Below are 24,653 nucleotides of genomic sequence, written 5' to 3'. Positions count from 1 at the left end.
ATGTCTGGGATCATGAATGTGGTAGGGCCTTAAGGGCTAATGTGACCTCTGCAAGGCAAATGTGAAGAAGCAAGGGTGGCTTCAGTGCATAGCAAGTGGCACATCCAAACTGAGCTGTTGGCAGTACCAGGCTTTGCCATCTCTGTAAAGGCAGGATCCCTGCAAAGTACTGGTGGAGCTGGGTGTTTGCTGATGCACCTTCCTGGTCACCCTTCCACCCAGTTCTGTTGTACTGCATGGGATGTGGTCAGCAAGCTCTGGAGGTGTAAGCCATGGGCTAAAGCAATGGTGAACTGTTCTACCCCGCTCTGTTAGACAGCCCATGCTGGTAATTCCCAGGGACTGGGTGTGAGGAAGGGGGTGCCTCATAAATGCATGCAGGGATGTCATATCCCTTATTCCTGGATATGTGGAGAAAACAAGGTTTGATGTAGGAAGTCAGCTTCCATGGTATCCTGGGCCACATGTAGCACTGCAGGCTCTGCTGGGGTGTTGTGCAGGGCTGAATGTCTGCACTAGGGCTTCTGTTGCTTAAATAACTCCTGTAATGGATGGAAATGGTGAAAATTTTGTAGGGAGAGGCTGGTCAGCCTTGCCAGTGAAGCTGGAGCTTTCTCTAGGTGATGGGCACAGAGGTCTGCAGGTGCGCGAGGTGCCCTTGCTGCTGCTGTGTGCCACTGGCTCCTGCACCCGGGGCTGGAGAGCCGGCTGCCACGGCTAGTGCCCGACGCCGCAGGGCGCACTGGGACACACATGCTGCCTGGTGCGACTGACCCCAGAAAGTGCCCGTGCGCTCAGGGGAGACGTTTCACCTCGTCCCCCAAAAGCGACCCCCCTCTTTGCCTGAGGATAGTCACTTCTCTCATGCGACATGTCCCTGGCCAGCCCCACTCCTGGCCCTCTGGCGGGCTGAAGCAGAGGACACTGGGACCCACGGCCGGGGGCAGCTGAACTAGGGGTGCCCAGAGAGCAGGAGGGGTGGTTGGGCTGGGGGGCGGCAGGGACCGTTCAGCCCTACAGCTGTTTCTTTCCTGCCTGGGTGGTCCTGACTACTTCTGCCTCTCCTTTTTTTCTTGCTTTCCTAAGAGCTCCTGATCCCTCCTCATCTCCCGTGAACAGACCTCCAGCCCCAACTGTGGAGAGCGTAGCCCCGGCATGGCTCTCAGGGGAGCTGCTGTGCTCCCCAGGTGCTGTGCAGCTACCCATGTTTGACTGGGCCCCTGGAAGGCTTTGGGCTGGGAAAATGCCCTGGAAAGTGGCAGGCACCTCTGCTGTGGATGTGTAGTTCAGATCTGACAGCGATGCCCAGCAAAAGCACCTGGGACCCTGTGGAAATGCCTCTGGAGGGCACCTAGGAGGCTCAGGTGGCAATTGAATAGCAGATCTGGAAATGTCACTGTGTCCCCAGAGTGCTGTGAAACACTGTCAGCACCTTTCCTGAGGTGCAAGGAAAGAAGAGACACTGTGATGTTTCCTCCTCCTGTGTTGTTGAACTGCTAGTGAAGCTGGTGGTTTGCCCCCCGGTCATGTCGCTCCTTCTTTTGGCCTCCCAGCCAGAGATCCAGGCGAGCTGGACAGCCTGGGTACCCCCTGCTGCCACCTGAACTGCCCCGGGAGGGCTGTGCTCTGCCCCGGCAGCAGTGGCAGCCAGCCCTCGCTTGCCAGTGCCCTTCTTTGCACAGGGAGTGAGTTGTAAGGGCTGCTCCACTGCAGAGCGGATAAGCCTCAGGGGAGTTTGAGCTGCCCAAAACAGGGCTGGAAAGGCTTCTTGGAGACTTGCTGCTTAACAGGTCAGCAGAGAGCAAGGAAAGCAGGAGGTAGAGGGCAGCATGCAGTACCTATGAGTGGCATGCTGCCACTGGGAATCGCATCCTAACTAATTAGTCAGCATTGTTGAAAGTATTTTGAAAATTAATATAAAAGGGTGGGGGGAAAAAAAAAAGATGCAGAAAGCAGTTTAAAGGATCTCCCTTAGTGTGATATTTCTGGACTTAAGGCACTCTTTCCAAGGGAGGCTGTTACGATACTAAAAAAACCCTTTGATTTTGCAGTAAGATTGTTACCTCCATCTCTCAAATCATTCTGAAGACAGAACCTGCGTTACAAACATTAATGTAACCAGACAGAAATAAACCTAGCAAAGGTAATAAGTATTCATTGGCAAGCAAGAGTATATCTTACAAAAATGGTTTTTCCTTACATTAGTTAGGTTTGCCGTTTTTCAAAGGAAAATTGTAATACAGAAACACCCTGTAATCCCCCCAAGTGTCTTGTACATCTCAACTGTGCCCTCGCTATTCAAGTGTCCTTTGCCTGGCAGTTCGTTGTCCCCTGACTGTCCCGTCACACAAATGGAGGAGGCAGCAACATTTCCACATCCTTGACTATTCCACTTTTAGAAGCCATTTCCTCGTTTTTCTTCATGAGGAAGCACTTTTCTTGCTCTGCACTTCCATTAAGAAAATGTACAAGCCTAATAGTTACTAAAAAGAAAGTGACTAAAGCTATCCTAATGTTTTTATGGACTCATTAAAGGTCTTATTAATTTTTCTGTGTATTGGAAAAAATCTAATTTTTTACTTGTGACATAACCAGGAGCAGTACCCAGGTTTTCAGGGGTGAAGCGTTCACATGTTAACCTTTCCTTCTGCTTTGAGCAATCATTCTTGTGAACTTGCTGAACTACAAATCAAACCAGGGCTTTTAAAGGAGGCCCTTCTCCTCCCGATATCTGTTGTACCCTCCCTTCGCTCTTTGAAGTGTTTCTCTGTCTAGCTGAGCTGGGCCAAGGTGACTTGTGGAGAACCACCAGGCTAACAGCACTTTAGTCCCTCCATCCCTGGGCTCCCCATGTTCTGGGGCTCCCCCGTGCCACCATGGGGCTTTCCATTCAGGCCGTGATTCCGCTCGCAGGGGGTGTTTGGGGCTCATTTCCAGCTGCTGCTCCTTATTTGCTTTCTGTGCTTTGCCTCCTGCTTGCTCTGGCAAGGTGGCAGGAGCTAGAAAGGGGCTCCAGGCTCTATTTGGGCCCCGGGGTAGCCCCAAAGACCCCACATACCAGCTCTGCACCGTGGTGGGAGAGCCACGGGTGAGGATGCTGTCAGCCCCGCTGCTGGGATGGGGCCGGGAGACAGTCCCCACAGCTGGCCCACATCCCAGCACTAGGGAGGGAGGGGAGTACCCACATGTTCCCTACCCAAGGGTGATACGTGATAAGTAAGTTTTTAATTGATTCTGTTACAACAGCTAGCGGCTAAAGTAAAGCAATAAAACTACAAAAGCATAAAAGAAAGGATACAACAAGTGATTTACAGCGCACTGTATCTGCTCGCCACTTACCGGGGCTCCAGCGCGAGCGGGCGATATTTAGTGACATGGCGATGGCGGTGTGAATGTTAAGCATGGTGTTTCACAAAGTGCCCCAACCCTCCCGACAGCCAGGCATGAGTTATTTCAGAAATGCGTGGTATGTCTGTGTGATGCTGATGCATCTCTTAACAATGATACTTCATAAATCCCTGGTTTATAAATTCACTGCCAGTGGAGGAAAAAAGTGTCAGTCTATAATCTGTTGTCATGGAAATAGTTGGGAAGTTCAATGTGCAAAGGTATGTAACTGGGATGGGAAAATACAAGTGTGCTCCTTTCGATTTTGCCTGTTCAAATTTTCTAATCTGGAAATAAAGGTAGAGGCTACACCGAAGCCTAAGGGAAATGCATTTACTTTCTGTACAGGCGCATTTCACTAGCCAAGAAAACCACATCCAACCTAATCCCTGGCATCCCCATGAATCTGCTGTAGTGCAGCACTGCATTTTCTCTTGGATGTCATCTCTCACCTGCTGATCATTAAAGTCTTGTGCTTTCTGTCCTGGGAATAAAATATCTTTTATAAAAGATCCCACACAAGATGAAAAGTGAGACAAGGACAAGCAGAGATGAAACGGAGAATAAATGTTAGAGGAGGTGAGTGCAGAGAAGCATATTCCATTTAGGCTATTATGGAGGTTTTTAATTTCCTGAAAACATTTTATTTAGGCCTGGCAGGGGCAGGAGTGGAAGGCAATCACATTATCAGGCCTCTTATCAGTGTTGATTTCGCTCAGTCTTACCTGAATGGATTTTTTTTTCAATAATTCAGTAACTAAATTAAAAAAAAGAAAAAAAAAAATCACACTTTGGTTCAGGATGATAAATGATGTGTTGTTTCAGTATTTCTCAATTCAGGTGAATTTTAGAATAAAAACATCCTCTCAAAATAATGTGCTGAAACAATTTATTCTGAAACTGTCAAAACAAAATATCGAGGAAATATCAAGAAACTTCTCACTCCTCCATTTTTCTCCATTTATCCATTTAATCTAACTCCAGTCGGTGCATAGTTCTCACTGGAAACTGAATTTTTCATTTGTTCTGCTTACTATTCATCAAAACAAATCCTGTCTACTTCTATTGTAGTTATTTAATACTCACTGAGCTGCCGTTCTGCTGCTGCAGGGATAAATCTTTCATCCCCTTTTACGGTGGCTCCTTAGGGGCTAGTGAGATGCAAAAAAATTTTTTTTGAGGAGCACTATGAATTTCTTGAGGCGTGCCAGGATGTGGAGGCTGAGGTCACTTAGGTGATGTTCACCTGGGAGCACTGGTCAATAGCAGTGACCTTGGCATGGCATCACTGGGGGGACCGGCAGCATTGGCTGCCTGCCTCTCCTAGCACCCTGTAACAGCAGGGCTGGAGGGGCAGGATTTATGGAACTGGGGAGGGGTTTGCAGCATGGGACACATGGAGGTGATGTCCCAGGCTCTCTTCTGGCTGAGGCATTGTCCCTTGGCCCACTGGTGACAGCAGAGAGCCAGGAGGAACAGCCCAAGGGGACCTCAAGTCACAGCCATGGGAGCAGGGGTACAGGTAATTCTGGGCTGAGTGTCAGTAAATCTGATGCATGGATATGACCAGGCTCGATTTTCAGAGATGCTCATGTCCAGTATCCTGTTTGCTATGGCACAGGCTGTACAGCGTGGCACTGAAAGGTTTCCCCTCAAAAGTGTGGCTTTCAGTGGCTGTCAGGAGCATTGAAACATGGGGAAACCAGAGGCAGTCAGAGATTTTGTGATGAAGAGCTCATCCTTAGAGGGTTTTTCACTGTCAGAGTAAGAGTCTGTGGGACTCTTTCAGTGACCGTATCTAAAAACCAGAACAATTACTGATCACGTTTTATTCCTGCTGGAAGATGCTGTTTTGTTTTTCTTTCCAAGGAAATGACTGGATTTGGACCATTTTATTTGGGAAAGGTTTCAGGGGCCCTGTACAATCCAACAGAGGGGCTGTGGAAGATCCTGGACCCCATTTTCAGATAAGGGGCTGAGGATGCTGGGCCAAGGGTGTCCTAGTTTCAGCTGGGATAGAGTTAACTGTCTTCCTAGTAGCTGGTACGGTGCTATGTTTTGAGTTCAGTATGTGAAGAATGTTGATAACACTGATGTTTTCAGCTGCTGCTAGTAGTGTTTAGACTAATGTCAAGGATTTTTCAGCTTCTCATGCCCAGCCAGCGAGAAAGCTGGAGGGGCACAAGAAGTTGGCACAGGACAGAGCCAGGGCAGCTGACCCAAACTGGCCAACGGGGTATTCCTTCCATACCATATGACGTCCCATCCAGTATAGGAACTGGGGAGTGGGGGCGGGGAATCGCCGCTCGGGGACTAGCTGGGTGCCGGTCGGCGGGTGGTGAGCAATTGCACTGCGCATTATTTGTACATTCCAATCCTTTCATTATTGCCGTTGTCATTTTATTAGTGTTATCATTATCATTATTCGTTTCTTCTTTTCTGTTCTATTAAACTGTTCTTATCTCAACCCGTGGGTTTTGCTTCTTTTTCCCGATTTTCTCCCCCATCCCACTGGGTGGGGGGGGGAGTGAGTGAGCGGCTGCGTGGTGCTTAGTTGCTGGCTGGGGTTAAACCACGACAAAGGGTCACAGAGTTTCTGCTGCCCCAGTCTGCCTGGTGCTGGGATGGGGACCTGTAAGCAGGTGGATACCCCTGTTGCTGAAATGAAGGGGAATTTTTTGTTAGGTTCTTTCGGTTGCAGAATATTTTAAGAAATATGGTCTGTGCTGGAACACTGACATTTCCTGTAGAGGAGAAATCGCTGTTTTGGTAAGCATTACAGCTGGTCACTTAAAAATCTGGATCCCTGGGAAAAGCAGCTGGAGACCTAAACCACAGCTTCAGGAGGCTTTGTCTGTTGGTTGCTCTCTTCACTGGTGGGCTTTGGGCACAAGTCTGGGGGAGGAAAATTAGGTTTGGGCTCTTTCTTGCAAGGGGGGGAAAAGTTCCTGCTGTTTTCAAGTCAAACCTCAAGCCTGGACTTCTGGAAAGAGGAGCTCTCAGTTAGCCACACCAGCCAGGCTGGGTTTCATCCTCGCTGGGGGGATACGCACGCAGTGGGTACCACCAGTCCCAAACACAGCACCGAAGCTTAATGGCCCTGCTAGATCAGATCACCCGGGAAGGAGGCAGCGAGACCCACATGCCTTCGGGTCCCCTGACCACCCATCTCCTTGGGGAGGTTTGGCACTGATGCAGACACAGGAGTATGGCTTCCCCTCAGTTTCTGTTAAACACTTCAGCTTTTCCACAGAAAGGTTTTACATTGTACTGAAATCCACCTGGGTTTCTTTGCAGTCAGTACTTTTGTACAAGGCTTAAGTAATCAGTATATAGTTTTCACCAACACTTCTTTTTCACACCCTTTTTTTCCCCCTTGCCCAGTCATTGCTGTGCCATCACCAACTGACAGCCTAACTGATTGCGCTCCTTACCACTGTGATTTATGTCTAGGAGCAAACAAGGAAAGAGAACTGCTCTTGAAAAGCTGTCCTTGAAGTCCCAGTCTACAATAGCTTTCCCCCCTTTTTTTTTTTTTAAGCAGGGATCAGAAAAACATAAATTGCACTATATCTTCAAAGTGTTTGGGGGGTTGTTGTTTGCCACATGACTCATATTGACTTTAATGGAAGTCACATGCTAAACTCCCATGCAACACTGGAAAGTTTTAAAGTGCCACCGCTTTGTGCAAGAGCCCCAAATGAAAAGCTACTTTTGTTTTCCTGCTCCATAGCACTGGCATTGTCCAAATCCCGGCCCTCCAGCGGGAATGCAGTGGGACAGGGTGGGAAAAACCCAGCCGGGGAGCCAGCACTGCTGCCAGGAGCCCCTGCCTCCTGCCTGCCAGCTCTTCACCGCTAGCACGGCAGGCAGGTGAAATCAGTGCTGCATCAATGCCTAAGAAGATCTGCCAGAGCCCCCTGAAAAACAGGGCAGGCTGAAGATAGGTCTGGCGCCAAGATATTTACATTTCCTCTCCTATTACTAGTGCCTGCTAGCTACCTTCCCTCTGTTTTGCAGGGTTACATGTGTTTTCAACGGCATCTGTGTCTCCCCTGATAGTTCCCACTAAAGCTTCTCGTTATGCGACCTTGAAGTCATTGCCATTATCTTGGCATCTTAAAATATAGCTACCATTGGAAAAGAACAGAGTGAATACAAAGAAAACTTTCTCGCCAAAAAAAAAAAAAAAAAAGGAGCTCGTCCAGCAAGATGCAGGCAGGGTTTTTCTGTTTTGAACAAGAAAAGAGCAAAATCTCCTGCCCTTCCCCACTTTCCACCCCTGAAACAGGTCATGTATTAGCCTGCTGTCAGGTCAAATGGCTAAGCGTGATTTAGAGGGATAAAAACCATGTTAAAGCAAACTAAGAGCAGATTGTTCCAAGTGCGCACGTGGCTAATCCTTGCCTAGGACTAAGGCAGCCTGGGTACTGCTGATATGAGAATCTCTCCAGGTTTCTTTGAAGTATGGGCAAGTATATTAAAGCGGGAGGAAAGCACTGACTCCTTCAGGTGGTGATTTGTGTTTATTGGCTGTGATTTTTATGAGTTGGGGAACGAGGTAGAAACGCTGCGTATGGTAATTGAAATGTACGGGGTTGGTGTAAAAGACCATTTCACGATCAAGGGAAGGTGACAAAGCCGTTTCAGAGGAGTGTTTTTCAGCCTTTGCTAATGTTGCTGCATAAAGGGTCCTGGTGCTAATGCTACCTTTAATGGTGTAAGTGTGAAGCCGTGAATCATCCGCCTGACGATTATAAATAGCAATACATCCTCGGCCACTCAGAGCCGGGACCCTGCAGCATTTTAAAACACTTGCTTTCAAAAGCCTTTCAGTGCTGTGGGCAGGATGAGGGATCTGTACAGCCACCACTGCCTGCTACAGCTCCCCCAGATTGCTCTGTTACCTTGGGGTGTTGCCTCATCCCAATTAGGGAGGGAAGCAGAGGCCCTGTCAAATAACAGCTGGCCGATAGCTGTTTCTCCTGGCTGCCGTTGTCAAGCCACGTTTGCTAGTGAGTGATGCATGCCTTGAGCTGGGAAAGAAAAAACACATGGGATGTAAATCCGGTGGTCAGGGACTCTGGTGAGGTTCCTCAGTGGTTTCAGCAAGCCATTTATGCAAGCAGGAGCTGCCGGAGTGGGTCCCAGCAATACACCCTCAGCATGAAGGTGACAGCAGTACTGCAATGGCTTTCCACGCATATGGCTATTTTTCTGCCTGGAAACATTGCATAGATAGGATTGAGGATTTGGGATATTCTTCCAGCAGCCCAACTGGCATTATGTCTCTGCCGGATATCCAGAAATGCTGGACAAAGGGCCACTGCCTGCAAATAAATCATCTCTGTGGTGCACGTGCAGTGAGCCCAGCGTGGCTGGGATGTTTATCACACAGGCACTCTCCTACCCTACAGATGGCCTGTACAGATGCAGTAAATCAGCCCCATCCTGACGTGCCCGATGCAGCACATCTGGGCAGCGCATGCTGGGAAACCCAGCCCAGAAGTGCTCCCTCCCCAGGGGCCGCACACACGCAGCCCCCCCACACGCTGCTGGCCTTGCCAGCCCAGTGTTTGGAGTCTCACCCTACAGGGAAGCTGAGAGGAGACTGGAAATCTCTTCCTCAGTGTTATTTTCCAGCAAATGTTTCTTCATGCACTTCCCCTCTCTTAACAAAACGGAAAAGCGAGCGAGGCGCTGTCGAAGGCTGGGAGCATCCCTGTGCTCAGCCCGGCCCCCACGCTGCGTCTCCCCAGCGAGCGCTGCAGGACCACCCGTCCCCTCCCCTGCTTTCCCCTTCCTCACCCCCTTAAAGTTCAGAAAGAATGTCTTAAGAATAGAGTTTAATTTCTGTGTTGGAAAGGGGACCCCTTCATGACCCTGTGTGGAAGGAGGGCTGGCACGAAAGCTGTCCCATCTCGAGGTGTGTATCTCAAATTCAAGGGTGGGGAGGGTTGCACTGCATCCACCCTTTTATGCACTTGTGCACTATGGCAAGTGCTGGGGCATGAGCGATGTGGCGGGTGGCAAAGGCTGGAAGTGAGATGGGTGCACTGTTCCCCCGGGAGAGCTCCTCTGCACAGGGATCCGAGGCAGCGCCCTGAAGCTAGGCAGGGCAGCTGCCAGCTTTCACCTCCATATGACGGCACAAATTACAGTAACGCCCTGAATTTTTTTCAGCGTATACCGGAGAGCCAGCGAGCCCTTTGCTGCACCAGAAGCCCACACAGAGCATAAGGATGTCTCTTCAGTCCTGTGGCCAAACCTTGTGAAGGTACAGCTCAGTAGGGGCAGCATTTGTTTGTATGCTTGTTTTTTTAATTTCTTCCTTCACATACTTTGCTGGGAAATAGCCTGCCTGACCTTGACAGCTGGCTGAAAAATTTGGTTGCATGGTTTCTTGGCACAATATGCAGATTTTGTCTAAAGCAGACTGTTTCATAGGAAACATTGACTATTACCACCAAGTTTTTTGACAGGGAAATGTTGAGACATTGTGCTTTGAAAAACTGTGACCGTTTGTGGTCAATTGTCAGTCCCTTCATCGTGCCTCCCCCTACAAGGTGATTATTTTTAATACTAAAATATGCAAAATACGTAGACAGTCAAAACAAAATCATCAGTGGTCTCCAAGGAAAATGGTTTGAATGTTTCAGAAAATTTTGTAGGGTCTTTAAAATATTCATCTGTTTATTAGTTTTTAAAATCAAAATGTTATGTCAAAATTGTGCTCAAATAAAAAATGTCAGCATAACAGCCCAGTGAGGGCAAACAAAATCAGATGGTGGGGGGCTTCTCTTTGCCTATTTATGTTTTTCACTGTAGTTTTATAGCACTTGATTTCAGGGCATCCAGCATATCACTATGTATGTGTGAGAAGAGTATAGGCATAGCTCTGTGTGTACATTATCTCATCAGATATATAGCCAAATTTAGGAAATGAGAGTTTATGAAAGGGACCTCAGCTCAGACAAGGGAAACACAGGCACACTGTATTGCTCATTTTGTTGAATAATGGGAAGAAATAAATGTATTGAGTAAGACAGTGAAAGTCAGTAACAGTCCCATCAGCAAGTAGGTTATGATTAATGGAGGACCTGCTTCCTGGCCAACATACTAAGGTCTTCTCCTTCTCAGAGGGGCCTAACCAATGAGTTAGGAAGTTCTTCATTTTCTGGATTAATGATTATTTATGTCGCCAATGAAAAACAACTCTAGCAGAAAAGGCTGAGCTCATCATGGAGCACCCCGGGGCCCAGTGGCTGGATCATGGTCCTAAGAGCTGGGTTGAATCCTCTCAGGCAGAAGGTGCATGTGAGGCTGAGTTTTTAATATATATTGGCTGCTCCCAGAGCTGGATTGGGCACAAAGAAATTTTGCAGACAGGTTTGTGAATCCAGCCTTCATTCCCTCAGCTTTTATGATATGAACAAAAATCAGCATCTTATATTTTAGGTTGTTTGACTGAAATTGGAAATTACCTTTTCTTGTTTTTACTTTGGTGAGGGAAAACAAGTAAAAAATATTTTAGGTTGCTCTGACCCTATACTTAGATTCTTCTTCAGGTCATCTGATGATCATACAGCACTACCCTAAGCCCAAAGTGGCTGGTAGCATCCTTCCCTTTAAAGATGCTAACTGGTTTCTTCTCCCACTGAAAGTCTGTTTTGCTGTCCAGATACAAACTGGGAATCTATCACATCCAAGCCTACATTTTGATGACCAGTTATTTCATTAACACTGAGTAACTGGGGAAAAAAAGTCATTACTCTTCTTTTGGTCATATCTAGTATCCTCCAAGGAGGTATTTACATGTGAGAGAAGTTGTTCATTGGCTTAGCTAGGATGTTTATTACTGTCCCTTGTATAATAAAGCCATCAGTCAGGGTGGAAAGGGGCGATGGAGAAGGGAGAGCCAAATCACTGCGACAGAATTTATGTGTAGATAGTTGTATATATGTTTTCTTTTATTTTTAAATGTTGATTGGAGTATGAGGTCCAATAAGATATACAGCCCCTTAGCCATACACATGTGCTGTTATAATGCAGCCATTCATTCAAAAAGGCTGGCAATGGTTAGGGTGGCAGATTTATTGTGTGTACTGCAGGTTAAGGATCATAGGTCATTTTGCAAATATCCTTTTCAGGTGTCTGAAAATTCCTGTAAAAACACACACAAAGTGCAAGAACACTCAGAAGAGTTATTTTTTTATTACCTTTCTGACTCAGAGCCCAAATGAAAACAAGATAAACGTGTCCTTACTGGGAACACTGGGAGCGAGCTAACCTCTCAAGGCGGGAGTCCTCTGCTAGCCTAGATGGCTGCAACACCTGAAGTTCTCTCTTCCCTGCACATAGGCGTCTATTTCATTTCACAAAATGCCATAGCAGACCATAAACTTTCTCACCGTTGAGCAAAGTCTGCTTTTAACTCCCGCTCAGAATATGTACCTTCACCAAGGGGTAGCATAACCAGCCCAACCACCTTTTAAAAGGCCGCCCTGACCCCGCTTCCCACACATAGAGTGCTTAATGGGAGGCTTAACCATATCCAGCCTGAATTTTAAGTGATTTATTATTGCTTGTGCAGATGATCAAACAGTAGCTAAAGTGGGGTCACGCGTGCAGGGCTGGCCATGAGCATTGTCCCGACGAGGGCTGCCAGCCCCCGTGCAGGAGGGTCCCCCACTTCCCTGGGGTCCCTGCTCAGAGGGCTTCCCTGCTGCTGCACGAAGCCGCCTCGCTGCCTTGCCAGCCCTGGCAATGATGGGTGCTCATCGTGATGCCTGCTACCCTCCGATTTCACCAACTCAGGACCAAAGATGCTGCAATAAGTCATATGCTACCCCTTTCCCGAGGAGGCAAAAGCTCAGAGCCATGCTAACAAATTTTATGGGCTCCCCAGATGTTCCTGAAGAAGGATTAAATCACGCTAACCCCTCAGCTCACCATCCAGCTAAAATGCCCTGGAGGGCCTCTCTCTCCATACCTGACGGTCCTGACTTACTGCAGGTGTGCTAGAAGAGAGCACCGCACTGGCAGTGCGAGAGGGTGAGAGACACACAGGGTGGGAAACACGCTGGCAAGAGGCCGTGTGGAGGTGTCCGGAGGGGCTGCAGTGGTGCATCCGTGCCTGCTCGCGCTTGTTGCCACAACGGACCAGCAGCTACACCTGCTGTTTTGGTGGGACCCCCAAACCCCTGCTGCAGCTGGGCAATTCCCACTGCGATCCACATTGCAATTCCCAGGGTGGTTCTCAATGCAATTCCCAGTGCCGTTTCCACTGCAACTCCCATTGTGGTTCCCTTTGCAATTGCCAGTGCGATTTCTGCTGCAATTCCCATTGCAATTCACTTTGCAATTCCCAGTGCACTTCCCACTGTGGTTCCCTTTGCATCTCCCACTGCAAGCCCCAGCAGGACCTCAGGGCTGGACCTGCTGCCCCTTCACTAGGCATGGGGTTTATCTCAGCCTCGGCAGGGCCCGTGGCAGCGGCTAGTCCTGAGAGATGAAAGGGACTCGATGACTTTTTTTTTTTTTTTTCAATCTACGATTTGGCAGACAAGCTAGCCAGGGGCATTAGTGGCATAAAATGAATAATAGTTTCTGACAGAAGGAGGTCACACAGCCCATTTCAGCCTGTCCACCTACGTGTAGGAAAGAAGCATGACGAGGCAGGAACACTAAGTTCTTGTCCGAGTTTTCTGACCGTTCACTGTGCTACTGTAGATGCTTTGGCAGCCTTTTGAGCTTCATTGCATGTTAATTAGTGTAGCTGGTAAGATTTTTTTTTAACCAAAACAAGGAGAATTTTGCTGAAAAGGTGCCTCAGCTCCCTTCCAGTATAGGTTTTGGCTGTAATTGTGGAAAGCCTCGTTTTTCTGGGAAAACAATGTCATCTTAACAGTTTAGTTTACCTCAGTGGTATGGCTCTACATTCACCAGAAGCAATGGCTTTGGTCAGTGAATTGCTTTAACCATCAGTTTGATGAAATAATTCACACACTGCAAAAAAGTCAGGTCTTTTGAGCACTTCAGCATGACGTGATGCATTCTGAAAAATGACTGGGTTTTTGTTTCTTAGCCACTCCTTGTATTTTTTCCTGGATATTCATGTCTTAACTAGAGCTCATCAAACTCCATAAAGAAACCATGCCTGGTCTGAGAAGGTATTTGTTTCATCCTGATGAAGATGATGCCAATGTGCTGTCAGGTGGTATTTGCACCCATGGCCTGCAGACCTCTCTGCCCTGACACTGGTGATTTGGAAAATAACGTTTTGATTAGCAGAATCAATATTTTGGCCAGGTCCCCAAACACAGCCGTCCTGCCTTGACCCAGGGCCCCAGCAGAGGCAGTGCAGCCACAGCTGGCTCTGCCCCTCAGGAGGTCTGGCCGGTCGCTGGGGTGGCTCTTGACTTGCAGCTGCAGCGCAGCATTTCTGCCCCTCCACGCTGTGCTGCACCTGGGGAAGAGACACCTTTTCATGAGGGTCCATGCGTGGCTTTCATCACTGCATTTATTGTTTGTGTCCATCCGTGCCACGCTCTCTTTTGTGAGGCTGTTTTGCTTTTGCTTCAGTGTTATTCGGCTGTGTTAAATAACTGTACACCCTCCTGTTACATTATATTGGCTTGTCACTCTAATGGGATTTTATCACAATTGGTAACACCACACAATATCCTATATTTTGTATGTGACTTTCTTAAATGCTTCCTTTCTAAGGTGAAGATCTGCAGATGTGACTCAGGGCTCATAATTCAGAGCATATATCAAGAGAGATGGAGATTTTGGGGGGGTATTTGTTTTTAACTTCCACCTAGTATTTTTTAAATAAGTTAAAAAAGACCCCTGGTTTGAAGATGGTGTTGCACGCATTTTTTATACTACTTCATCTACTTTTAAAGAGTTAAAATCCAATAGAAAATCCTTCCCTCACCTCTCAGGTCCTGTTGTCTGGGATGCAGGAAAGGCTGTGCACATCTTCTACCATTTTTCAGCCCTCTTCCCTGAGCACCCTGCGCTTGGGTACCCGAGGGCAGGGATGTGGGTGAGGGGCAGTTTCATAACAGGCACATAAGCATGGGGCCCCTTCCCTGTTGCCCTAAACCACTGTCTTTTTGCAGTGCTGCGAAGTAAGTTTGAAGCTTTTTGGTAGTATTGGGTCTTGGTATTAGTGGCAGCACAATATTCAGAAGAGTGGAAAAACATGTTGGTGGAGAGACCCACTTCAATCCTCATCACGTAATACTTTATATTTCAGACTAGTCCTAAATGTATTGGTAAGGCTAATATTAGAGTTATTGCACTCCATTCAGAATGAATTTTTATTTTTAAAGGAAAATCCGTGCTGAAGCCAAGTTTCGAGATGTCAAATTTTGTAGCTGTTCCCACTTCTACCACAGTTGGAGGAACATATTACAAGGAAGTTTTTGAAATGACCTGCAGTGAGTTTAGGTTCCTGGAGTCTTGCTGCAATTCAGAATCTCCAGACTCTTTTAGAAATCACCCTTTATTTGCTGCCCCACTTTCTTCACTCTAGCAAAAATGTGTTTCATTAATTTCTTTGCAACTACTCCTTATTTAATTTGGCAAAGAGGAAAGCGCGAGTTGGTTCCCCTCATTTGAAAGTGATGCAGCAGTTTCTCAGTGTTCGTGTTGAGCCGTGTCCTTGAATTCACTTTGTCTGATCAGGAGCCATTTTTCAGCCCAACTGTACTTCTGGCGCAGCCAAGTCAGGCTGGGAATGAGCAAAGCCAATGGAAGATCATGTCTCTATCGAGCAAAATGCCTGGTTCCCTAGCTACAAACAAGGACGTGCCAGAACCCCAGCTTAAGTGAGAATTTTGTGCTAAGCACTGAGGTCACTGTGACCTTCAAAAAGATTACTTCATGCATTTTTATTTCAGTAGGTGTCAACAACCATGCCGAGATAGCTTGGTTTGTGCTGCAGCCCGAAAAGGTTAGGGGAAATTAGACACTTGGCATTGGCTAGGATTTTAAATGGAAAAGTCCTGCTCTCTTTTTGTTTGCTCAGCCTAATACAAACCTGTTTTGCTTTTATCTTATCATGACATTCAAATTCAGAAGCAGAGCACAGGGGCTCAGAAGGGTAGCACTGACTGAGAGACCTCCATTTGCAACCTTTTGAGACTGCCCTTTCCCTGCTACCCCTTGGATTTGTCTAATACAAACTAACCCCACCAAGGCACGTGCGGCAGCCCGACCAGACCACGGCTTTGCCCCCGCGCTGGGCACCCCAGCGCAGCCCAGCCAGCCAAGCATCCCCTCCCCACCACGCCTGCTGGCCACGGGAGCCGGCATGCGGGCTCCCCCGCACTGATCTGCATCCTCCACAGGGGCAGATTGGACATGAAAATAAAATCCTTGATAAGAAGAATAAGATTTCATCAAAAGGGGCAGCTGGCAGAAGGCTCAGCCTCCCATATCAGTCTGGACCACTGATCACATCACCGGGCTGCACTACAAATATCTGCCTCTACCTGGCCTGCAGGTGCAATAACCCAAACAGGTACAAGTGCACTGTAATGGTAACAGGAAGCAAGAAAGCAGCATTTCTATCAAGCACAATAGCAATAAATGAACATTAATTAAGAGCATTAACTCTTTCCAGGCTGTTTGACTTTCCCTTACTGTACTGCTTTCCAAAACTACCTGTCCTCAGTGCATAAGCATTACTCCACAGCAGTAAAATGGCATAACAGTATGAAAACATAATCAAAATGTTTTAATGTGAAATGTTATACATACTATGAAAAGAATTTCTAGGAATAACACCCAGAATGCTTCAAACAGAATCACATAAGTCATAGTTTCTCTTGTGTTTGCCCTGTTGCATATTCATATAGCAGGGTTTTTTTGGCATGGAGGTTTGTGGAAACTGAATTTCAAAAATGTGCCTGAGGAGTAGTGAAAAATGAATCTTACATTTGCAGGAATGATAATTCCTACTGAAATCTCAATGTGGCAGGAATCAGGGGATCAGAAATGGTGTCCTATGATCTCTGCCTAATGATGACCAGCTTGCAGCTTTCAAATATTGAACACCTGCAGAACGGTGTTTGGAATCAATCGAGCCTCTGAATTTAAGATTTGCAATGTCATTCAGATAATCAAGTATATCTGAAGGGTCTGCAGCCCACTCTTTCACTATCCACAGGTAGTAACAGGAGACTCAATCCATCAGACAAATTATTCATTGCCAGCTACCCGCTCTTCTCAACTCCGAAGGGTCTGTTTCGGCTGGAAGTGTCTCTCTCTGATTGCATCCTCTCCCGATGTGCAGCTGGATTTACCCTCCATTGAATAATTTTCTTCAGCACTAAACACACCATCATTCCACTGTATCTCTTGACTGACTTGTGGTACTAGAATTTAAATTAGGGATATCATGCACAGACACTCCCAAAGCAAACTTGTATCCTCAGGTTTTAAGAAAAGAATGACAGCCTAAACTCAAATAATATAATGTGCAGCAGAGAGATGGATCTGGACATCGAAGTTGTAATGCGGCATTTTCCAGCTCTGCTGTCGCTACCACAAATTTGACTTGCAGTTAGCAAAACCTGGCTGCTCTGTGAAATAGCTCCCTCCTATCAGCCCATTTTTTCATAGATTATTGAGCTTTAGTAAGGTGCAGTTTGACTCCTTTAGAGGCAAGATTGTCTGGGCAGTCAGTTGTGGGAGAGTTCAAAGGCTCTGTGTTTCTGGCTGGGGCTGGCAGAAAAACATAAAGAATTTGGTATTTCCACTCGTCTGGTAAGAAATTAGAAGAACTTTGGTCTACATAAATCTATCTATCAGTAATATTATTTGAGACAAAATACACATAATCTTTTTCTCTCCTTTCTGTCTCCTTGTCAGCCTTAAATGAGCAAAATAAAGCTGCTGCTTTGCAAACCCGCAAGCAGAGTATTGCCTGCGAGTGCAGCATTGGGCACGGTGACTCTGGGGTCAAGGTGGATGTTAGGGCAGGTTTAGGACATGCGCTGTGCCCTGAGGACATCCCAATACATTTCTCTTGAGTTTTTCTTCCTTATCTCTTATCGCAGCATCTGTCTGCTGTATTTCGGATGTGAAGACTGCCTGTAACTCAGTTGGGTTAACGTTATCCCCTATGGTACAGGTAGCTCAGATGATGTTTTAGTGGTGGACTTGGCAGTGTTAGGTTTACTGTTGGACTTGATCTTAAAGATCTTTTCCAACCTAAATGATTCTATGATTCTATGTTCTGCATGCACACCAGGGCTATTCAGAGAGAAGGAAAAAGACTCGTTTGTATTGCTTTTCTATCCCTCTCACCCCAGCTCTATAGCAGTTGGTGCACAAGACTGACGTATACTTGAAAAAATTGTACTCCTATCCAAATATCCCCTGCTTTCCTTTCCATCTAAAATAAAATCAGGCTCCTTTTCCTAAAATTAATCCCAGTGACTCTTCCTCTTCACATGGGCTTCCTGGTTCCTCATACCTTTCTCGCAGTCTCCCAATTCATCTGTCCCATAGCTCTTTCACCCCTTGGGCTGGGCTTACTTCTCACTCAAGACACATGCCTGGGCAACAGTTGAGGCTCTGACCCACTGTGTATTACTATTATTATTACTATGTAATAATACAATGTCATGATACATTTTAATAATACGATGGACCAAGGCCCCCTCTGCCTCTTGATGATGGGTCCAGAGCATATTGCCCTCTGCTGTCTTCCTTTATTTAGTCTTAACTCAGAAAGCTTCTGGGTTTGTTGCTCCTCACAATTTCTTAAGCTTTTGCCCCGGCTTTGTCATTGCAACATCTGCCAGTGTCGGCCCCGAGGCTGGCTCCTGTGCTGTCCCCATGCCCAAAGAGAGGAGGACAAAGAGGGGAGCCATACAGAGCGGGGCTCATAGCTCACAGCCGAAAACATCCAGGCTGCCTCATGCGTGGTATGGCATTACAGGAAAGCAAACTCTCTCTTGCCTGGCCAGAAGGTTGCTACACAGCTTGTGCTCGTCTAGTCTTACCTCTTCCCGAAATGTCCCATTTTGAAACACCTGGCCTGTCACTGCGCACAAGCCAAGGAAAGCAGAGGAAACATAGGAGCTCTCCCTCATGGTCTCTCTGTAACCATCAATGGCTGCTGTGTTCATAGGGTCAGTCACACCTGGAGGTGTTGGAGGAAAAACACCCCACCTGAGGGGTCATTGTGCCCCCTTAATGCTCCCAGCATGCTGCTCAGCCAGAGAGGGAGGATGCCATGCCTCTGTGCTCTCCAGCTGTATATTTTATGATCCCCAGTTCCTGACTCCATTAATTTTCCACCCATGGCCTGCCCACCTGAAGCACTGCTGATGTGCTCGTAGGCTAATAGCAAGTCTTCTTCAGGCACACAGATCAATAAATAATCTTCCAACCAGCCGACACAGGCAGAGAGGGGGCAGGGGGCAGGGGTGGAAGACTCACTGCTGTGTTGGGGAGTGAGAACACCCCACGGGAGGCTGGGCGAAGGGGATACGGTCGGGCTGTTGCACATGCTGCTGTTTTCCCTCAGCACCTCTGTCTGTCAGGAATGTACCTGCGGTGGGAAGACGGTTTTTCAGAGCTCCAAACCCCCATCCTAGGCCGTTGAGATCTGCAGGGCTTTCTTTGGTCCCCTTAGGCTTTAAGGACTAGCTGGAAGGAAGCTCACTCTCCGTAGTTCCTCTGGAGGCTCAGCAGCCCCAGGCCTGCAACAGGGGACAAAGCCGTGACCCCCTCCGCTAGGATATCTCCCAGTGTCACGATCCAGAGCTCTGTCTAACCTCCCAGAAGAGATGGCCTAGGACAAGCTGCCTCACACACCCACCATCCCCTCCTGGACAGCCATGGAGGTCATCCTGTGCCTTACCCAGGTGCTAACATTCCCTCCTGATACGACCTCTACTTGCTTCAGATTTGCTTCCAGAGCAGGATATTGTGCCAGTTCCCCTCTCAGGAGGAGTCCCTGGAGGCACTGGTCTACCTCCCCCCAGCCATCTCCATCCTCACTTGCCTGCAGTCCAGGTACCAGACAGAGGGAACGTGTGAGTTACACGGGGAGAAGCAGCACAGAAATTACAGTTTAAAACTCCAGGAACAGTGAAATGAACACACACACACACACACACACACACACACACACACACAAAAACCTGCCAACAAAGCAGGGGCTGGTCCTTGCCACCTCCATCAGCCCAAACGTTCCCCTTTGAAATGACACCCTTGCTCCCTTCACCCATTCACCTCACAGCAGTCTTATTTCTATGACACTAGTACTGTATTGCTTTACATTTAGGACATTGAGGTCACAGAAAGTGCTTTGTACCATGAAGAAGTTATCTCCACTTGACTGAAAGCTTTCTGCAACTGCGTATTGCATCCAGTGTTTGCAGCTGCTGATCCATTATTTGTAAAGGGGACAAATCCCATCCTTTGCTTTTCGGCTGGCTGAAGATTTAACCTCCCTTCACTGAACAAAAACATGATGGTATGAAAGGTTACCAACCATTTTCTTTTTCTTTTTAATTATTATTATTACTATCCTTATCATCGTTATCTGTCTGCTCTAGCTATGACATGTAAAGCTCGCACAGCTAACGCCACTCGGCTTGATCAAATTATTTTTGCAGTGATGTTGTAAGAGGGGTAAGCGTCTAGTCCCTCTATCCTATTTCATTAAAAGGCAGAGCATTTTATGATTTCTCCACTCCAGCCGCAATGATATGATGCCAGGTGCTGTAGCTTATTCCCCTCTCTTTCCTTTGCCTGCAGAAGCAAACCATCTAAGATCTGCAGAAGTCACAGGTAGGACATTAATCAACACCACAGCAGGGATCCAAAAGTAGTTCCTGGAGCAGGAAACAGTTCGAAGAGTGTACAACATCATTATTTTACCTATGCGCTTAGTAAACCCACCTACAGATGAGAACTTAGGAAAGAGGAAAAGAGCATTATGTAATCAAACCCTAACGTTAATAGCATTTTTCCATAAAAACATATGCTAGCTTGGGTTCAGTTGCTATCCCTTTCTCCACAAAGGCTAGGTGCTAAATACAGAAAAATATTCAGTTTACATTATATGTTAATGCATACATGTGTGGATACACGTGCATTTAAATGTGCTATGTGTATGCATGTACACAAAGCAGTGATCTTTTACAAACGTATCTTTCCTAAGACTACTAAATACCTTGGTATGAGCTGAAATATTTTCTTTAAATGATCATAAAAGGTGTTCCTAAAATGACACCACTTATTTTATTTTCCCAGCTTGCCCCACAGTTCACTTTAGACTGAAACTAATTTAAATTACTTTGTAGCTCCCAGCAATAAAAGGAATTTAGTAATTTGCAGTTCATTTGCCCTTGCTATTCTTGGAAACGGTATTTGAGGTTGTCCAATCCTTTGCATTAGGAAATGTGTGGAGCGTGAGTAGCAGTCATGTCATGCCTGGCAGATTTTGCCAAGGAAACTATTGGTTTTTGCAGCTTTGAAATTCTGGGGATAATTGACGTGTGCTCCATTCCCACAGAATAGCTGCGATCCTCGTCACTGCCTGGCTATGGATGAGTTTAGTGAACATTGTATTTCCCGAGTGGTGGTTAAGCTAACTTAATTAGGGAAGTGCCTTTATCCCAGCCCAGACAAAGGCTGCCCTTGATGGAGCACCGTTGAGAAAACAGCTCTGAGGCGACGGGCCTCTGAACTAGAGGTACAGAGGTGTCTCCTCCCTGGCCTCGAGCTTCTAGCGGGGATGAAATCTTGGGGGGAAAAAAGGAGAAAAAAAAAATAAAGAATGAACTTTCTAACCTTCTCAGATGCTAACGAAACATGACCCAAGCGTAAGCAGCAAGCAGCATCTCTTCACCTGGGGGCAGCCTGAGCAGGGAGCATAGGGGGACCCCTTGGAGCCCCTGCACTCCCAGCCTGCAGCCTGGCAGGAGGGAGGCAAGGACCGGGTCAAGCCCCACCAGCATCCACCAGACGTGCCCACCGTCCCCCATTGCACTGGGGAGTTTGAGGCTGCTGGGAGCCCTTCACACACCTACACCCCAGGGCGTCCCCAGATGAGCGTCTGCAAATAACCACCCGAGCAGATTTAGGTTGCCTCTGGGGCAGAAGAGGTGTTGTCGGGGGCATGTCAGCTCTGCTCTGCTCCGTGCAGGAACCCCATGCCTCCCCCGCCGCATAAATCATTATTATTGTTGGGCTTTCCAAGAATAATGAGAGGGGAGAGTGCTTTCACTTAGAAATCCAACTTCAGTGCTAATAAAAGGGAGGAGATAAAACAGTGTCATACAAATGAGATCTTAACACTAATGGCTGCAAACAAACAACTGATGTTGTACATAAAACAGCATTAGAGAGAAAGCATTGCTCTAGATATATTAGCTGCTTCTGCGTGTGCCGTAGGGTTCTTCCTGTTGTCTCTCTTCATTATTCAGTGTAAAAACATGGGAGGAAAATGTGTGTGGGTGAGGCACCGCTATGATATTGGGGTTAGGTTTTAAAGTGAAGGTCTCTTTCGCAGCCTGGATGGAGCTTTGTACTCTCAGGATTCCCCAATTTTATCAGGAGATAAAAGCCTAGTTCTCACAGTCTCCATAAAACAAACATGTTTTTTCTCCTTTTGCCTTAAACATACTTTGGTATATTAGTTGCTCTCAAGCCTTAACTCTCAGCAAAGGACTGAGCACGCCAGACGCCCTTGCCTGTGCCAAGTGCAGGATCAGGGGGTCAAGGCTGCTGGCAGCGGCAGTGCAGGGCACTTCAGGCACCTCACCCACCCCGTTGCTCAGACTGACAAACACCCCAGAGCTCTGGCCACTTTCTCATTATGAAGAGAAACCAGCTCCTCCATGGGAATTTTGGTCTGGGCTTTCAGTTCGATCCCTAATCTGACAGCTCTCCATGTCCTACAGCATTGATAACCTGTGCGTTAGGGTTTCTGAGGGTGAGACTTAGTCTTGTAGATTGAACGTTCCCCTATTGTGATAACTGCACATGCAGAGAAAGGTTGGGAGTGGGAGGAAGGGAGCAAAAAAAATATGAATGAACTTCACCACCACTGGCTTGAAGATGTTTTTCTGGAGAAAGAGAAGGTCTACGGTAACATAGTGCATTGCAATTTTTGCTTTTAGCTGAATTTTGAAGCAAGTAAAACCACTATTCTTCCTGAATTTTTGTCCCTTGTTCCAGTTTCCCTCTCGAGAGCTCTCCCAGGGCTGGGAGTCTCCGTGCTGCCCACCGGCAGCAGTTCCTGAGTGTCCAGCATGTCCCTCTGGAAAGTTACTGGAAACCATAGGCTTGTACCTTCCCATTGTGTAATGATAATTTGGGACAAAGACTTCAAGCAAACAAGAAATGGCATTAAAATGTGAATTGTTTTAATTTAATTTTCCCCTAAACAGCCCAGCAGCAACATACAGCTGTCAGTGAGATCCTGCTACTACACAGTTTGGCAGCTGGGCTGACTGAGACTCAAGAAGGTCAGGCACCTTGCAAAGCTCACAGTGTGTCAGCATCTCAGATTGGGGGAGAAAAGCCAAAATTTGGGCCCAGTTTCCTCCCTGTATTGCTCTTGGCTCCCAGGGCTTAGCCCTTGGGATGGATCCCAGCTACAGAAACTACAAATGAGATCTTGCCACAGATAGAAGACGGCTTCAGACACCAAAGCTAGTGCATTTTATCAGCACTGCCATTTCCATAATAAGCAATAAATGTACCAGCTCACGACAAGCCTGTGATAAGGATTTTGTGGGATGTTTTCCAGTCGTGTGGGGTGTAAGGCTTGAAGGAACTGTTAAATCATCCAGTCCAGCTTCCTGGAGGCTGTCGGCTACTGCAGCCCCAAAATTTATATCAGACCTGAAGATCCTGGTAAGGCCACAGAGCTCAGACCTGAGGAACAAAACTGGTGTCACTGGCAGAGCGCACCTGGTGCCCACTTGTTTCAAGTGCCCTGGGGGTGCGGGGCTGCCTGGGCGCTACACACCCCCAGTGATGCTCCCAGCTGAACCAGCCTCAGGCTGCGGGATACAGCTGAGGGCTTGGGTTTAATTCCTTCTACTCCTCTAGAGTTTGTTTTGTTCTTTCTGTATCCTCAAAAAAATTCCTCCCCAGGTCATCGTGTTCTCCCAGCTTGTGTTTACAGGTCTGGACACAGCTGTGGTTACCTAAGCAAAGTCGATGCTCAGTCAGAAACCCGAGAGGAAAAACCGTTTCCGTGATGTGCTCTGAATGTCAAGGGAATTGCATCCCAGCCGAGAGGAAACATTTCTCTTATTATCTGACTCCAGCGCTTTCACACAAATGGAGCCAGTTAAACAAGTACCGTGTGGGGTCGTCTGCTTAGATTACTTGCTCAGCTTATCGTAGTAATGTGCCTTGGCAGATAAATATCTGATCATCTTTACCTGGACGGTTTCTAGTTGCATGGCAAAGTACCTTACCAAGTGTGTTTTACACGATCCTGACACATCCTTCGCCAGTACATTTACTTTGTGTTAACGTTCCTCTTTGCTGCCCTGAGCACATCTAGTTCACTGATTCCCCCCAGGAGTAAAACACTGTGTACCTGTTGAACAAGGGAAGCCTAAAAAATCAGAGGGTAACAGAGATTTGAGGGTGATGCTGCACAGAGGAGGTAGGATGTGCAAGGGGCCAGGGGCTCATGGTGCCGAGCCACCTGAGTTGCCTTCCTCCCTCTGACCCCCCATGTGCGACCGCCTGGAAAAATCACTTAAAAGATGATTTTCTCTCTTAGGTGGATGGGGAGAGATGCAAGTGCTTTGGCCTCAAGACAGGTGCTGGCTGGTGCCTTCTTTTTACTTATGGTGAACTGCATGACATCGCACCCTGCACACCACCTTCTGTTGAGGTCCGGCCAACAGGCACATGTGCTCTCATGCCTCCCTGCATTGCGTCTTAAAAAAATAAACACCGCACAGCAAACTGTATACCTTGTTCTTTGATACTGAAGTGGGAGCTGTGGCAGAAAAGAGTGTCTATTGCATTAATTCACTGTCAGTGTAATGAAGGTGCCAAGGAGAGTAGGGTAAAATGGGATTCAGTTTCTGACTTAGATGTCCAGAAGTTGCTCATGGTATGGGTGGCTACGGGTGACCCTGGAGTTTAAGCTCCCATGGCAGTCAGCGCACATCTAGTGAATACCACCATGGAGCCCAGTGGCGTGTTCAGCTGATAAAATGTGGGTGTTTCTGCACAAGCCTCTGGGGTCAGTGATG

This window comes from Aquila chrysaetos, chromosome 7 (assembly GCF_900496995.4).
Source record: "Aquila chrysaetos chrysaetos chromosome 7, bAquChr1.4, whole genome shotgun sequence".
Taxonomy (NCBI): domain Eukaryota; kingdom Metazoa; phylum Chordata; class Aves; order Accipitriformes; family Accipitridae; genus Aquila; species Aquila chrysaetos.
Note: the sequence above shows the minus strand (reverse complement) of the source record.